This window comes from Rhinolophus sinicus, chromosome 3 (assembly GCF_057876585.1).
Source record: "Rhinolophus sinicus isolate RSI-liver-muscle chromosome 3, RSI-T2T, whole genome shotgun sequence".
Classification (NCBI taxonomy): Eukaryota; Metazoa; Chordata; class Mammalia; order Chiroptera; family Rhinolophidae; genus Rhinolophus; species Rhinolophus sinicus.
The window spans coordinates 94,662,730-94,678,951 of NC_142503.1; the positions used below are offsets into that span (position 1 = coordinate 94,662,730).

The window sequence follows — 16,222 nt, forward strand, 5'->3', positions numbered from 1 at the left end:
AGTGGCAATTAAATTAAAACAATTTCATTTGCATGGGCCCTAATCCAATATGATTGGTGTCCTTATTAGAAGAGGAAATTTGGACATAGACATGTAGACAGAGAAGATGTGAAGACAGAGGGAGAAGACAGCCATCTACAAGCCAAAGAAACAGGTCTGGAGCAGATCCTTCCCTCACAGACCTCAGAAGGCATCAACCATTCCTATTGACACTGATTTTGGACTTCTAACCTCCAGAACTGGCAGTCAGCAGATTTCAGTTGTTTAAGCCACCCACGTTGTGGTACTTTGCTATGGTAGCCCTAATATATATACATCTTATTCACTTCCCAGTGCTTAGGGGAAAGCCAGGAAGAAATTCAGCATTTGATGAATATTTTCTGAGTAAATGAAAGAATGAGTCAGCAACCTAGAAGAGGCAGGATTCAACAGTCCGGTTATACAATTGAATTTAATCAAGTACTGTTAGAATGCTGTAGACATTCAGAGAAATTAGATGTCATTCATGGGGTCCTGATGGAGAACTGGGCCTGAGAATGCAGAATCAAACACCATTTACTGTTCCTGTTTTTCAGTGGTTTAGAGTTGTATGAGGAGGGGAATGTCCAACATAACTACAATAAAAGTTAAAATTTAAGCTCATGAGAAACATCTAAACAAAATGCAATTGGAGCACAAAAGAGGAAAGGGTTGCACTCAGTAAGAGATAGCTGAGGTCTCAAAAGGTTGGTTGTATTTTAGCAAACAAAAATAGTGGACCAAGAGAAGTCCGAGGCATAGCATAGATGAAGCTAGAGAGGAAGGAAAGTGTGTTCCAGGAATGGAACACAACCTGGTTTATTTAGATCACAGAGCTCATGTCGGGAGCCATGGGGAAGAAGGCCATAAAAAGACAGTATTTAGGGGGCCTTGAATGCTAGTCCGGAATGTTTCTGAATCTCTATCTCTGCATTTGTCTCTCATTAAGTTTGGAAATAGGACTTTTGCTCTTCCTTTATCCCCCTACTTTTCCTTGAAGAAGCATCCTTTGGTTTAATTATTCATTGCAGAAACTATCTTCTTCCCTTTTACATTTTTTGCTATAATTTTCAATAAGAAATTTATGCATGGTCAATTAGCCCTCCAAGAACATGCTCAGCTCTGATGGATGGGCCAAGCGTTTGTCAAGACACTGCTAGGTATGTGTGTATGTGTTTGTGTGTCAGTGCAGAGACTGGCAATTAGTTCAGAAAACTAATCACTTCCTTCAAACAAAAGCAGCCAGAAATTCCCTCGCGCACATTCAGATTTGATAAACCACTTGACAATCACAGGGTTTTCTGTGGCAGGGTGTTCAAATAAATCTCTCTCCTTACCTGCAGTGACCCCTGGGGTCGTCATTTGCATATGTTGGTGATCCCATGCAGGTCTGTGTAGCTTGTCATCATACCTCAAGCCCAGCCCTTGGATTTGGAAGCACCAATCCCTCTCCTTGCCTGCTCTTGACCTTGTTCCAGGGCAGGGTTGTTGCAAGCTGTCAGCCCCTCAGTAGGTGCAGCATGTTGGAAAGCTAAGGTGAGCAGAGGTGGGGAGAAAGGTGTGTGTATAGAGCGACTGAGAGCTGGTCAGGTCTGAAAGGGGAAGGGGAAGGCACTACTGGCTTTACATTTTTATCTGATATTTATTTACATCCCACACTGATACCAAAATGATGTGAAGCAACCAGACTTGGTGATGCAAATAAGGTCTCATTCCACGGGCTCTTCAGGTTCCCTAGGTTCCTCCCACCCTGATACCGCTGAGAGCTGCTTTTATCAATAACCAGAGCAAGTGGTCATGAAGGGAGTGGCCAGTGAGGAAGCTATAAGGTTTGTGAAGGGCCCTACCAGGACCCTCTGGTAGGCTCTGGGCTGGACATCCCTCCATGCACCTCAGAGATACTGATTTGGAATCTGATACTAGCAGTGAAATCCGCATCCTTGCCCAGGTCTGTGTTACTTACAAGATGTTTGGCATTTACCCACAAGTACTTGCTTTCAGCCCTCTCCGTCAGAGCTGACCCCTAGAGAAAGATACAGCAGAAAATGTCTTATGTCCTGACCTTTGGGGTACTCGTCCAGAGCCTTCCGCCAGGAGCTCCAAACCTGAGTTCAAACCCTAATGCTGCCAATACCTGTACCTTCCTGGAGTCAGCGTCCCATCTGAAAGGAAAGGAGATAGTGGGTTTGGAGGTGTCGGAGTCCTCTCAGGCTCTAACATCCTATGAGAAGTGGTTCAACTAAGATGTCGCTGAAGCTTACAAATCTGCATCCAGTAAAAATGGGTTTGCCCAATCCTTCTGCCTTCCTACTACCAGCCAAATAGCTGCACGTTTACTTTGGGCTTCCTTCCCCCTTTGAAGATGTCTTTAATATTCATTTCCCGTCTCTCATCAGAGTAGCTCATCCTGGGGGGAAGGGAGCACGCAGCTTATGTCTGCCCAGGTCTAACTTCTCCCTTCTCCAGGAGTCCCAGGGCCACCACCTTGGCAGGTACAGCGTGGCCCCATGTTCCACTGCGGTTGGCTCCCTAGGACTTGGCCTTGGCCTGGATGAAGAGCCCAACCCCATGTCCCCGGGCTGAGCACCTGGAGCCATTTCAACTGTGGAGGGGCTTTGGCAAAGCACTTGTTTCCAGCCCTAGCTCTTTTTAAATCTTTATGCTCCTGTGAATTTAAAGGGAAATGAGAACCAGATGTTTCTGAAACCTTTACACTTAACTCATCAGAAAGCTGTCTAGGGGAAGGTGTTTGAGAGCCAGCAACCCTTTTTAAAGACCCTTTGTTTGGGAAGTAAAAATTGCAATGTTTTCCAGAAATCCAAGTTTCACATCACATCCTTTATTCACCTTTACATCATCTCCCCCTGCGTCTCCAAATTGGGATCCTCAGTTTAGCTGGACCATCTGCATGTGAAGTAATCATAATTCATCACATCTGTGTCACTTTCCACTGTTTTCAATGATCTCATTGGATTCTATAGAAACCTGGTGAGGAAGGCAGGGCAGGGGCTGTTATGTTGGCCGATGGGAGCACCAACGTGGCTAAGTGGTCAGATCAGCTGGTAATTGGCATGGGTGGACCAGACCCCAAGCTCCTCATTCCAAGAGCAGTGGTTCTCAGACTCGAGCCTGAATTGGAATCATCTGGCTGTTCCTCACCCTCCCCATCCACACCCTGGAGGTTTGCAGTGGGTCCTGAGCATTTGCATTTCTAAGCAACTCCCAGATGCTGCTGAAGCTGGTCCTGAGACAGCATGTTGAGGCCCACTGTCCTAAATGTACTCCTAGAGGAACTCATTGGATCCTCTGTGAGTGTGTAGAGCTGTCTTCCAAGCCAAACAGATGGAAAAGGAATCTTCTTTCATCAAGCAGAACGTCACATGTTTGCAAAGACTGGTCAGCGACCAGGGACTGTTTTCGCTGGGACGTGACCCCTAACAGCCAGCGACTCCTTCCCAACTCATGTTCTCACTGTTCCCTTCACTGCTTCTCCGACTTGTTCTTTCTTAACCTCAGTTTGTTTTGTCGCCTAACAGCTTATGACATTTTCCTGCTATTACATCTGACACCTCAGAGGTAATGGGACTGAATATCACTCATAATTCATAGTTTCCTCTCAATGACGATTGCGCTCCTTAATGTTATCTCCATATGCGGAATCCCCACTGGGGCAATATTGCCTTTTTGGCGTCGTCAGTTAATTTGTTCATTTCCATGTACATTATTGAAAGCACTCTGAGTCTTAATTAGTCCTCTTTAGCTGCTTTTCCCTGCAGCCCCGTGTCACACAACCAAAGGCACCGAAGCACAGTGAGGAACAGGCCTAATTAAGAGGCCCATTATTGAAACTCTGAAAGGATGGAATCTGCAGAAGACAGAGATGATTCATATATAAAATGGGGGGGGGGAGTGCTGACACAGTGACAGGGGAGGTGGGCAGAGGTAGGAAGAACAGTTAGGATTTGTCAAAGTATTTGTTTTTTAGGGCTGTCAGGCATCCCCTTCCTTCCAGAAACTGCCATGCCGCCCAATTCCAAATGGCTCTAGAGGGGCTGTTATTTGCAGAGGGGTGATCTCATCTCATGCAAAGGAGTGGGCATCCAGGTCTGGCGATTTGGAGAACTCCATCCCTCTGGCCAGGGTGGTTGGTTCAGGCGTGAGTACAGGACTCTGCTTGGGCCAGTCAGAACTCCTTCCTAGTATCTTTCTACTGGCTATATTGGGAGCACTACCTCTGGCCCTCGGGATCGTGGGGTTAGAACGATGTGACTCTGGAGCCACCTTCCCCACAGCATGGAAGAAGCCCAACTGCAGAAAAGAATGAGGCCAAATTACAGAGAGAAGCAGAGCTGGGAGGTGGAGAGAAATCAGAAGGCCCCAAAGCCAGATTCTGAGCCTTGGCATGGCGAGGCCAACGCTACTCTCATCCCTTATAAGTATATTGCACAAGAACTTCCTTGTTTTGGTCACATGCAAATAAGACTTCAGCAAACTCCTGTGATTGGTGTTGCCTGCTGCCAGTCAGCCCAGTTCCAGTCACGGGGGTCTGACCTTGAGCTGGTTCCAAGGAGGGCAGGGAACTGGCCACGAAGACACTTTTCACATCTCCTACCCCTTTTTGGCCCTCTCCAAGGAACTATGTTTCCATCTCATTTGAACCTACAAGACCAGTTTCCCTCAAGTATCCAGGGCCTACTCCCTATACTAATGTTAGTCACAGGTTGTCACACCCCTGTGGATGCTGTGGAGTACACATAGGGCTAGCCACCCCACCATCCCTACATTGTCAATTACTGCTAAACCTGATCCTGCTCTGAACCAACCTCAATCCCTTTACCTTGATTCATTCCACAGGCAATATATATTGACCACATATTATGTGCATGGCACATCTGGGAATAAAACAGATATGCTTCCTTCTGAGACCTCACAGTCCAGTAAGACATGGGAGCAACTGGACCTGAGCCTGCTCCATGAAGACAGTTCCTCTGTCTTATCTCCATAGGTCACTGTACATATTCAACGTTCAGGCCACAGGCCCTCGGTGACCCTGAAGGAGAGGCACAGGTCGTCCCATTCTCAGCGTTCCTCATAGGAAAACCTAATTCAGATTTTGTCTTACAAAGAAGAGATTCAGACCAGAGTTGGGCATGGACTAGTGGATTCCTAAGAGCCCCTTTGACTTTGAGGTTCCAGAATTCGAAGATGCCATTTTCTTTGGGACACAAAGCCACCCTCATTTACAGATACGTAAGGAATTCTACACTTCCTGTATTGTTTTTCTTTTGTAAAGTATCCTTGTTAGGCCCCCTGGAGATTTTTGTCTTTGTCTTCTTGATTAGAAAAATAGGGCACAGTCATTGTACACATTTAGAGAATAGGAAAATTAAAGGAAACAAAGGAAAAATAACCTATAATCTTGGTGTCCAGAGACAACTAGTTTTGGCATTTTGATATATCATATGTGTACATAAATTTGGTTTTATGAAATGACTATCACACTTTACATAAAATCTCCTTCCTCATTCTACCTTGAGTAACTTTGTCCCTATCTCAGTTATTCTCTGAAAACCTGAGTTTTTAGGTTGTATAGTATTGCATCATATGACTGTATTAAGATTTATTTCACGAGTGCCATGTTGTTGGACATTTAGGTTGTTTCTGTTATTTGCTATTATAACTACTGCTGCAAGGAATACCTTTGAGCACAGATACCTTTCCTCAGGATAGTTTCTTAACGATAGAATTACCAAGTCAAATAACATAAACATTTCAGACTCTTAAAATATGTAACACACAATGGGATTTATAGATGATGTAATACAGAATTGTACACCTGAAATCTATGTAATTTTACTAACAATTGTCACCCCAATAAATTAAAAAAAAATTAAATAAAAAAAATGTTATCAAAGTAGATTCCATGAAAATTATACCGATTGTATTAGTGTTGTTCCCTGAAAGTTCTGGAGAGATTCCATTTCCTGGTCTTTTTCAGATTTGAGAGGCCACCTGCCTTCCTCAGCTCAGAGCCCCTTCCGCCATCTTCAAAGCCAGCCATGGTGGGCTGAGTCCTTCTCACATCTCATAATCTTCTCTTCAGCCTCCCTCTTCACATCTAAGGGCCCTTGTGACTATACCCACCCATCCAGATATCCCGGACAATTGTGTTTTAAGGTCAGTTTATCATTGTGGTTGCTACCACAGTTCCTTCAGCAATTCTAATTCACCCATCCCATGTAACGTAACACAGGCGTAGGCTCTGGGAATTGGACATGGGCATCTGGGGGAAGGGCCTTATTCTGCCCACCACACTTATTTAGACCACAACAAGTAGTAGATAAGATGCCTCTATCATTGTGTACACATCAGCATTGGGCATTGATTTATTTTTCATCTTTGCCAAATTGGTAGGTGAAAAACAGGCTCTATTAGTTATTATTATTATAATTGATCGTCTTTCACCATTTATATTTTTACCTTCTAGAGCACCTGTTCTCTATTATTTTACCAGTCTTTCCCATCTTTACTTTTTAGTAGAAGTAAAATAGTAATAGGAAAAGCTAGCTCAAGTGTGTCTTTGAGCATGACCAAAAGTCCAAGAGACTGACTGTCACCTTATTTACTCAGCTAAAGGTTCTTCTAGAATCTCAAAGTCCTTCTCATTCCAGTCCCAAGATTCTCCAAACCCCCCGCCCCCCATTCAACCTCTTGGAAAAACTAATTGATGTCCCTTAGAAAGCTTCACGTATAATATGTTAACCCACAGGCTTATGCAGGGAACCAGTGGATTCAACTCAAGTGCCAAAAGCAGAACCCTTGGAACAATGCTGGGATCACCTTTCTAGAACCTTCCAAACCTAATTAGAGAAAATTCATTATTGAAAAAACCATCTATGTCACGGTCTAAGAATTTGTGCCCCCCCCCTCCCATTCATATTGTTGAAATCCTAACGCCCAAAGATGATGGTAGTAGGAGGTGGGGCTTTTGGGAGGTGATTAGGTCATAAGGGGGGAGCCCTCATGAATGGGATAAGTGCCTGTATAAAAGAGGCCCCAGAGAACTCCCTTGTCCCTTTTGCCATGTGAGCATGTGAGGATGCAATGAGAAGTCTGAGACCAGGAAGCGGACCCTCCCCCAAAACTGTTGGCACCCTGATCTCACACTTCCAGGTCCAGAACTGTGAGAAATAGATTTCTGTTGTTTACTAGCCACCCAGTCTGTATTTTGGTATAGTAGCCCTGACTAAGATAGGGAGGGAGGGAGAACAGGAAGGAGAAAGAATGAGACTATAAACATTAATTGATATTGTTCCCAAACAAAAAGCTGTCTGTGTTTGCTTGGGAGGCATTTTTCAGGGAGGGGAGGACCCTGCCTTCAGCAGTAGAGGCTGAGGAGGAGACACTGCCAGACCTGCAGGAGGTGTCACTGAAGCTCTGTGCGCCTCGCTGCTCAACATCACAGAGAGGCAGTGCTGCCTGGGCCCCCTCCTTCAGAGGGGGATGATGGCCCAGCTTTGGTGAGTTGAGCATATTCTTTGGGGTCTCATCACCTACTCCCACCCCAGTGATATCTCAAAGTGTGGTGGCATAATATTTTGAAAGAATAACTGTTCTTCCCCACCCCCAAATTATATTTCCTGGTGCCGTTGGTGTTTTCCCCTTCCATTCTCCCACAGCACCTGGAGATGCTGGCTCCATGCTGTGTGGGAGGAAGATCAAGTAGGAGGGCAGAAAGTGTCCACTTTTATGTGGCTCATACACGAGGAAAATGGAAAGTGTGAGGACAACTAGCTTAGAACCGAAGGGAAGGGAAGCAAGGCTGAAAGGGGGCCCTAATGAGGGTGTCAGAGTCCCAGTGGGGCTCTGAGAATGGGGAGAGGACATTTTGGGAGCCTGTGTTTAGGAAGGTCAGTGGACACATCAGTGACAGCCCCACCAGGTTGGGATCTGCTTTAGTACACTCACCAACTCTCAAATTTGTGGCCCTCAGCCATTCTCCTGCAGAGGGAGGTCTGAGGAAGGAATGGAGCCGAGACACTGCTGCAGGAAGGCTGGTTAAATGCTAGAGTGGGTGAAGCTGGCTTTCCTCAGAGGTGATGCGAGATAAGCCTCTGAGAATCAAAATCTGTAGAAGTGGCTGAGATGAATAAAACGGTCCTTGAAACCATCCAGTCCTCAGTGGTTATTAAGCAGGTGCTCAGACAGGTAACAAGTAGGTAAAGAGTGAACCCTAGGGAGCTGCATGGGGTCTTCATGATGATTTCTAAGACTTCTGTTATCCTCAGTGGTCCCCACCTCCATATCTATGACAATTTCTTTTGAACTGTGCATTTTACGGTAATTGCCATAATAATAACATTTATGCTCACCAGATTTGTAACAATCACCGATTACTAATGAAATTGCTGCTTTGTTCGCTTGCATTGTAAAGCATCAACAAAAGCGCTGTGCTGTTGGAGACCTTGGCTCTATAAATGACAGCTACCCAGAATATTTGTAAACACATTAATTTCCTTCTCAGAAAATGTGGGTTTTTGGTTTCACTTGATTTGAGACCCACGTTCTTTGATGGAGTAGAAGATGGTAAATAATGTGTCGGATGTTGAAAACCACTCACTCAGGCATGTCAAACTGCTCCCTCACCACCCGAGAAGGCTGAGGGCTGCAGGGCTGGAACTAGGTCCTTGCACAGGGAATGCCTGGCTAGTGGCACACAGTTGAAGTTTCTTAAACTGTAGGACTAAGCCCCTGACTCATGACTTCCCATCCAAAATAATGTGTGTTGTCAAATCCCAGGGAGTAAACGGCAGTTGTCTCCGAGGGGCTGCCTATGCCAGGCAGGGTGGATGTGGAGAGGTGCACAAAGCACCCAGCTCCCTGAGCTTGTGCAGCGGAGACCCCACAGCCCCTCTCCTCTTAGGCATCAGGCTCTGTCTTAGACTCTTCAGGCTGCTGTAACAAAAATATTATATACTGCGTGGTTTAAACAGCAGAAATTTATTTCTCATAGTTCTGGAGACCGGGGAAGTCCAAGATCATGGTGCTGGGAGATTTGGTGTCTGGTGAGGGCCCACTTCCTGGTTCATCAACAGCCATCTTCCTCACTGTGTCCTCACATAGTGGAGTGGGGGAGGGAGCTCTCTGGGGCCTCTTTTATAAGGGCACCAATCCCATTAATGAGGGCTCCACCCTCATGACCTGATAACCTCCTCAAAAACCCACCTCCTAATACTATGACCTTGGGGGTTAGCTTTCAACAAATAAATTTTGTGGGACACAGACATTTTAGTCTATAGCAGACTCCATTTCCTCCTTTTCCAGCTCCTCTTCATTAATGGTCCCCGTTTGTATATCAGGTCTGGTCCATCCGGGGGATCTATTTTGAGTTTGAGGGATTATATGAATGATGTGGGTGACTCGGGAAAACTTTCAACCTGGAGAGTAGGTCGTAGTTATCAGCACAGTGATGGGGAACAGAGAAAGGCACAGACACGGCTGAGTGGAAATCGAGTGCAACATGCTGAAAGGTTATTTTACAAGACTATTTCCTTGTTTTAAAAAATAAGTAGCCTGTTTGAAAGACATTAACCTGGAAATTTTGAAAAACATTGTATTACTTTTTAAATTTATTTATTATTTTTTTAAAATTTTTCAATTATATTTGATGTTCAATATTATTTAGTATTAGTTTCAGGTGTACAGCACAGTGGTTGGACATTTATATAATTTATGAAATGATTCCCCTGAATAATCTAGTACCCACCTGACACTATACATAGTTATTACAATATTATTGACTGTATTCACTATGCTGTATTCTGCATTCCCACAACCACCAATTTGTACTTCCCAATCCCTTTACCTTTTTTATCCATCCCCCCGAACTCCCTTTCATCTTGTAACTATCAGTTTGTTCTTTGAGCCAGTATCTATGAGTCTGTTTCTGTTTTTATTTTTGTTTGTTTGGTTTGCTTATTTTGTTTTTTACAGTCCACGTGTAAGTGAGATCATATGGTGTTTTTCTTTCTCTGTCTGACTTATTTCACTTAGCATAATACCCTCTAGGTTCATCTATGAGTATGTTGTAAAAAATGGTAAGGTTTCATTTTTTATGGCTGGGTAATATTCCATTGTATATATGTACCACACCTTCTTTATCCAATTGTCTATTAATGGACACTTAGATTGCTTCCATATCTTGACTATTGTAAACAATGCTGCAGTGAACATAGGGGGTGCATATATCTTTTTGAATTAGTGTTTTAGATTTCTTCAGATAAATACACAGAAGTGGAATAGCTGGGTCATAAGGTAGTTCTATTTCTAATTATTGAGAACTCTCCAAACCATTTTCTATAGTGGCTGCACCAATTTGCAATCCCACCAACAGTGTATGAAGGTTTCCCTTTTCTCCACAGCCTCTCCAACACTTGGTGTTTTTTGATTTATTGATGATAGCCATTCTGACAGGAGTGAGGTGATATCTCAATGTAGTTTTAATTTGCATTTCTCTAATAATGAGTGATTTTGAGCATCTTTTCATGTGTCTATTTACCATCTGTATGTTTTCCTTAGAAAAATGTCTATTTGGGTCCTCTGCCCATTTTTTAAATTCCATTTTTTTTTTTTTTTTTGGTGCTGTATGAGTTTTTTATAAATTATCAGAGGTATCATTGTTAAATATCTTTTTCCATTCAGTAGGCCATGTTTCCATTTTGTTGGTGTGCAAAAACTTTTTAGTTTGACATCATCCAATTGGTTTATATTTCCTTTTGCTTCTCCTGTCTGAGGAGATATGTCAGAAAAAATATTACTAAGAGCAATGTCTGAGAGTCTACTACCTATGTTTTCTTCTAGGAGTTTTATGGTTTTGAGTCTTACATTTAAGCCTTTAACCCATTTTGAGTTTATTCTTGTATATGGAGTATGAAGGTGGTCCAGTTTCAATTTTTGCATGTATCTGTCTAGTTTTCCCAGCACCATTTATTGAATAGACTATCTTTACCCCATTGTATATTCTTGCCTCCTTTGTCATAGATTAAGTGACCATGTAGGCGTGGGTTTATTTCTGGGCTCTCTTTTGTTCCATTGATCTATATGTCTGTTTTTATGCCTGTACCATGCTGTTTTGATTAGTATAGGCTTGTAATATTATTTGGTATCAGGTAGCATGATACCTCCAACTTTGTTCTTCTTAAGATTTCCATAGTTATTTGGGGTATTTTATGGTTCCATATAAATTTTAGGATTATTTGTTCAAGTTCTGTGAAAAATGCCATTAGTATTTTGATAGGGATTGCATTTAACCTATAGATTACTTTAAGAGGTAGGGCATTTTAACGATGTTATTCTTCCCACCCATGAGCACGGTATATGCTTCCATTTATTTGTACCTTTTTCAATTTCTTTCCTAAATGTCTTACAGTTTTCTGAGTATAGGTCTTTTACCTCCTTGGTTAAATTTACTCCTTAGGTGTTTTTTGCTGTTGTGGGTGGTGTACTTATTATTATTATTATTATTTTTTGCATGCTGTTGTCAATGGGATTGTTTTCTTAATTTCAAATTCTTTCTGAGAATCTGTTAGTAGTGTGTAGAAATGCAACTTTATTGAATTTTGTATCTTGCTACTTTACTGAATTCATGTATCAGTTATAATAGCTTTTTGGTGGAATCTTAGAGTTCTCTCTATATAGTGTCATGTCATCTACAAATGATGACAGTTTTACTTCTTCCTTTCAAATTTAGATGACTTTTATTTCTTTTCTTATCTTATTGCTATGGCTAGAACTTCCAACACTTTGTTGAATAACAGTGGTGAAAGTGTACATTTTTGTCTTGTCTCTGCTTTTAAGGAGAACACTTTGAGCTTTCCACTATTGAGTATGATGTTAGATATGATTTTGTCATATATGGCCTTTATTATGTTGAGGTATGTTTCCACTATTCCCACTTTGCTGAGAGTTTTTATCATAAATGGATGCTAGATTTTGTCAAATGCTTTCCTTTCATCTATTGAAACAACCATATGATTTTTATCTTTCATTTTGTTTATGTTGTGTATCATGTTAATTGATTTGCAAATATTAAATGAATCTTGCATCCTAGGAATAAATCCCACTTGATCATGGTGTATGATCATTTTAAAGTATTGCTGAATTCTTTGCTAATATTTTGTTGAGGATTTTTGCATCTATGTTCATCAGGGATATCAGCCTATAACTTTCTTTATTTGTAATGTCTTTGTCTGGTTTGGAAATCACGGTAATTGTGGCCTTGTAAAGTGAGCTTGGGAGCTTTCCCTCCTCTTGAATTTTTTGGAATAGTTTGAGAATATTCTTTTTTTGAATGTTTGGAAAAATTCACCTGTGGAGGAATAAAGGAATCCAGTCCTGGACTATTGCTTCTTGTTTCGTTTTGTTTTGTTTTAATATCTGATTCGATTTCATTAATAGTAATTGGTCAGTTCAGATTGTCTGTTTCCTCTTGATTCTGTCTTGGAAGATTATATGTTTCTAGGAATTTATTCATTTCTTCCAGATTTTCCAATTGGTTGGCATATAATTGTTCATAGTATTTTCTTATAATCCTTTGTATTTCTGTGGTGTTAGTTGTCACTTCTCTTTTATTTCTGATTTTATTTATTTGGGTCCTCTCCCTTTTTTTCTTGATGAGTCTGGTTAAAGATTTATCAATTTTATTTATCTTTTCAAAGAACCAGCTTTTGGTTTTATTTGCTCATTAGTTTTTTTAGACTCTATTTCATTTATTTCTGCTCTGATCTTTATTATTTCCTTTTTTTTTTTTTTCACAATTTGGGGTCTGTTTACTCTTCTTTTTCTACTTCCTTTAGGTGTAAGATTAGATTGTTTATTTGAGATTTTTCTTGTTTCTTGAGTTAGGCTTTTATTGCTATGAATTTCCCTCTGAGGACTGCTTTCGTTGTGTCCTGTCATTTTCATTTGTCTCAAGGTATCTTTTGATTTCTTCTTTGATCTCATTGTTAACCCATTGACAGTTTAGTAGCATGTTATTTACCCTCCATGTATTTGTGTTTTTTTTTCAGTTTTTTTTTTCTTGTAATGCATTTGTAGTTTCATGCCATTGTTGTTGCCTTACAGCTGTCAAACCGTTTGTTCCCCCACGCTCTTCCCAGGATTTCACAAGGGAGTGCCTCAGCAAACTGAGGCCTGATGGAGAGATATCGGAAAAGCTCCTTTGAGGGGAAGTCTCAGCAAACTGAGACCCAATGGAATTATATCGGTCCCTCCCCTTCAATGGATTCCTTGGAGATGTGACTGTGTGTGTGAAGGCAAAATCCAGGCTGAAACACAATGGGAACTTTCAGAAAGACAGCCAGCAGGCTACTAACACACAGATCTTGAGATTAACAATCTTTTACCTCTTTAGAAGTTTACCAATAAAAACTACACGTTGACCTGATTCGGGGTTCAGTCCCTGAGGCTGTTCCCCTTGGCTCTGCGGTTTGTATTCTATATTCATGGCTACTGTCTTTTCTTAACCCTGCACCACCCTTCTCCCTCCCCACAACCCTCGTCATGCAGGACGTGACACATTGTGGTCAGAGAAGATGCTTGATATGATTTTAATTTTCTTAAATTTATTGAGACTTTGTTTTGTGGCTTAATATGTGGTCTATCTTGGAAAATGATCCATGTGCATTTGAAAGGAATGTATATTCTCTTACTTTGGTGTGAAATGCTCTAAAAATATTAATGAAATCCATCTTATCTAAAGTGTCATTTAAGGTCACGGTTTCCTTGTTGATTTTCTGTCTGGAAGAGCTGTCCATTGGTGTCAATGGGGTGTTAAAATCTCCTACTATGCGTGTGTTACTGTTGATCTCTCCCTTTATGTCAGTCAATATTTGCTTTTTATTTAGGTTCTACTATGTGGGCTGCATAAATGTTTACAAGGCTCATATTCTCGTGTTGGATTGATCCCTTTATCATTATGTAATGCCTTTCTTTGTCTTTTATTATAGTCTTCGTTGTAAAGTCTATTTCGTGTGATATAAGTATAACTACCCCAGCTTTTTTATGTCATTTCAAATTGAATGAAACATTTTTTTCCGTTTTTTCACTTTCAGTCTATGTGTATCTTTTGATTTGAAGTGAGTGTCTTGTAGACAGTATATATATGGGCATTGTTTTCTTATTCATTCAGCTACCCTTTGTCTTTTGATTGGAGCATATAATCCATTTATATTTAAAGTGGTTATTGATAGATACGTAGTTATTGCCATTTTATTATTCATATTTATGTTCTTTCCCCTCCCCCACTTTTTCTTAAAGAATTCCCTTTAACAGTTTTATAATACTGGCTTGGTGGTGATGAATTCCTTTAGATTTTTCTTATCTGGAAAGCTCTTAATCTCTTCTTCAATTTTAAATGATAGCCTTGCTGGGTAGAGTAATCTTGGTTGTAGGTCCTTGCTTTTCATAATTTTGAATTTGTGCCAATCCCTTCTGACCTGCAAACTTTCTGTTTCAAAATCAGCTGACAATCAAGCTCCCTTGTAAATATCTAGTTGTCTTTCTCTTGCTGCTTTTAGATTTCTCTCTTTATTTTTAACCTTTGTAATTTTAAATATGGCATGTTTTGGTGTGGGTCTCTTTGGGTTCATCTTGTTTGGGGTTTTCTACGCTTCCTGGACTTGTATGCCTATTTCCTTTCCCAGTTTAGGGAAGTTTCCCATCATTATTTCTTCTAATAGGTTCTTGATCCATTGCTCTCTCTCTTCTCTTTCTGTTACTCCTATGATGTGAATGTTGTTACGTTTGATGTTGTCCCAGAGGTCTCTTAAATTCTCCTCATGTTTTAAAATTCTTTTTTCTTTTTGGTCTGATTGGGTGTTTTCTGCTACCTTTTCTCTTAAATCGCTGATTCAGCCCTCTGCTTCATCTAGTCTGCTGTTGATTCCTCTAGTGTATTCCTCATTTCAGTTGTTGTATTCTTCATTTGTGACTTGTTCTTCGTATGGCTTCTGTGTCGTTTTTTGTGCTTCCTGTCACTTTGTTGAAGTTCTCGCTAAGCTCTTTGAGCATCCAGGTTTCTTGCCTCCATTTCATTTAGTTCTTTTTCTGGAGTTTTTTCCTGTTCTTTCATTTGGAATATGTTTCTTTGTTTCCTCATTTTGGCTTCTTCTCTGTGTTTATTTCTATGTATTAGGTAGATCTCATATATCGCTCATCTTTTCTGCATGGCCTTATTTAGTAGGTGTCCTGTTGGCCCAGTGGCACAGCCTCCCTGATGACCTCTGCCATGTACTTCAGGAGTTTCCATTTTGTTGGTTGCCCTCCTCTGGTAGATGAGACTTGATTGCTGTTGGTAAGTCAGTGGGTGAAATAGATTCTCAGTCTAACTGACTGTGAGAATTGACCATGCCCGCAGTGTTTGAGCTGCTGTGTGTGGGCTGACCTTACAGGGATATTCACCCCAGAGGGCTTGTCTGGGTGTGTCTGTTGAGACCACCCTTTGGGTGCACCACTTGTGGGTTGATTGGGTAGTGCTCTGTTATGGTCTGAAGCTGGCCTTCAGGTGTATTGATTCTGGGCCTTCTGGGAGGGACTCCTGTGCAGGCCAATGTCAGCCACTTCCTGTGACCAGCCTGGGGCTGCTTGGTAGGAGCTACAAAGCTATCAGCAGTTGGTTGCTGCCTGGGCTGGACCTGGAGCGTTGATGGAGGGGCTACACTGAGAACCAAGGCTGGCTGCCATCAGTACTGTGCCTGGGACAGCTTAACAGAAAGTCCAGGGCACTCTGAGGCTTGTTGCCACCTGCCATCTTCCTGTCAGGCTCAGCTGCTGAAAGAGCCTCAGATGGTATGCAAGTTGGGTGAGTCAGGGTCCCAGGTAGTCACCAGGGTGGGACAAATATTCACTAGGTTAATACAGTTTCAGGTTTGGCACCAGTTCTGAGCCTATAGCCCTTTGCAAAAATCTTAGAGCACACCAAGGCCAGCTGTTACCCATCTCCAGCTCACAGGATCCCTGAGAGTTGTTCGAGAAAGACTGCAGCATGGGTTGGGGCTGGTTGCCTACCACTGACAGTGCCTCTGGCAATACGGTGGTGAGGCTGGTTGCCAGGCTGTCCAAAGTGTCCCCAGGGAGTCACTGGGGTAGAGCAAGCAGAGTTCACCAGACCAATGCAGTTTCAGATTCGGCTGTTTTAGGGGATGGC

General features: G+C 41.9%; 1 long non-coding RNA gene across 2 annotated transcripts in view; it reads left to right on the forward strand.

The window, feature by feature from the left end:
- LOC141570659 (uncharacterized) overlaps window positions 1-16,222 on the forward strand; it is a 55,208-nt gene that overhangs the window by 20,007 nt on the left and 18,979 nt on the right. The window lies entirely within an intron of this gene.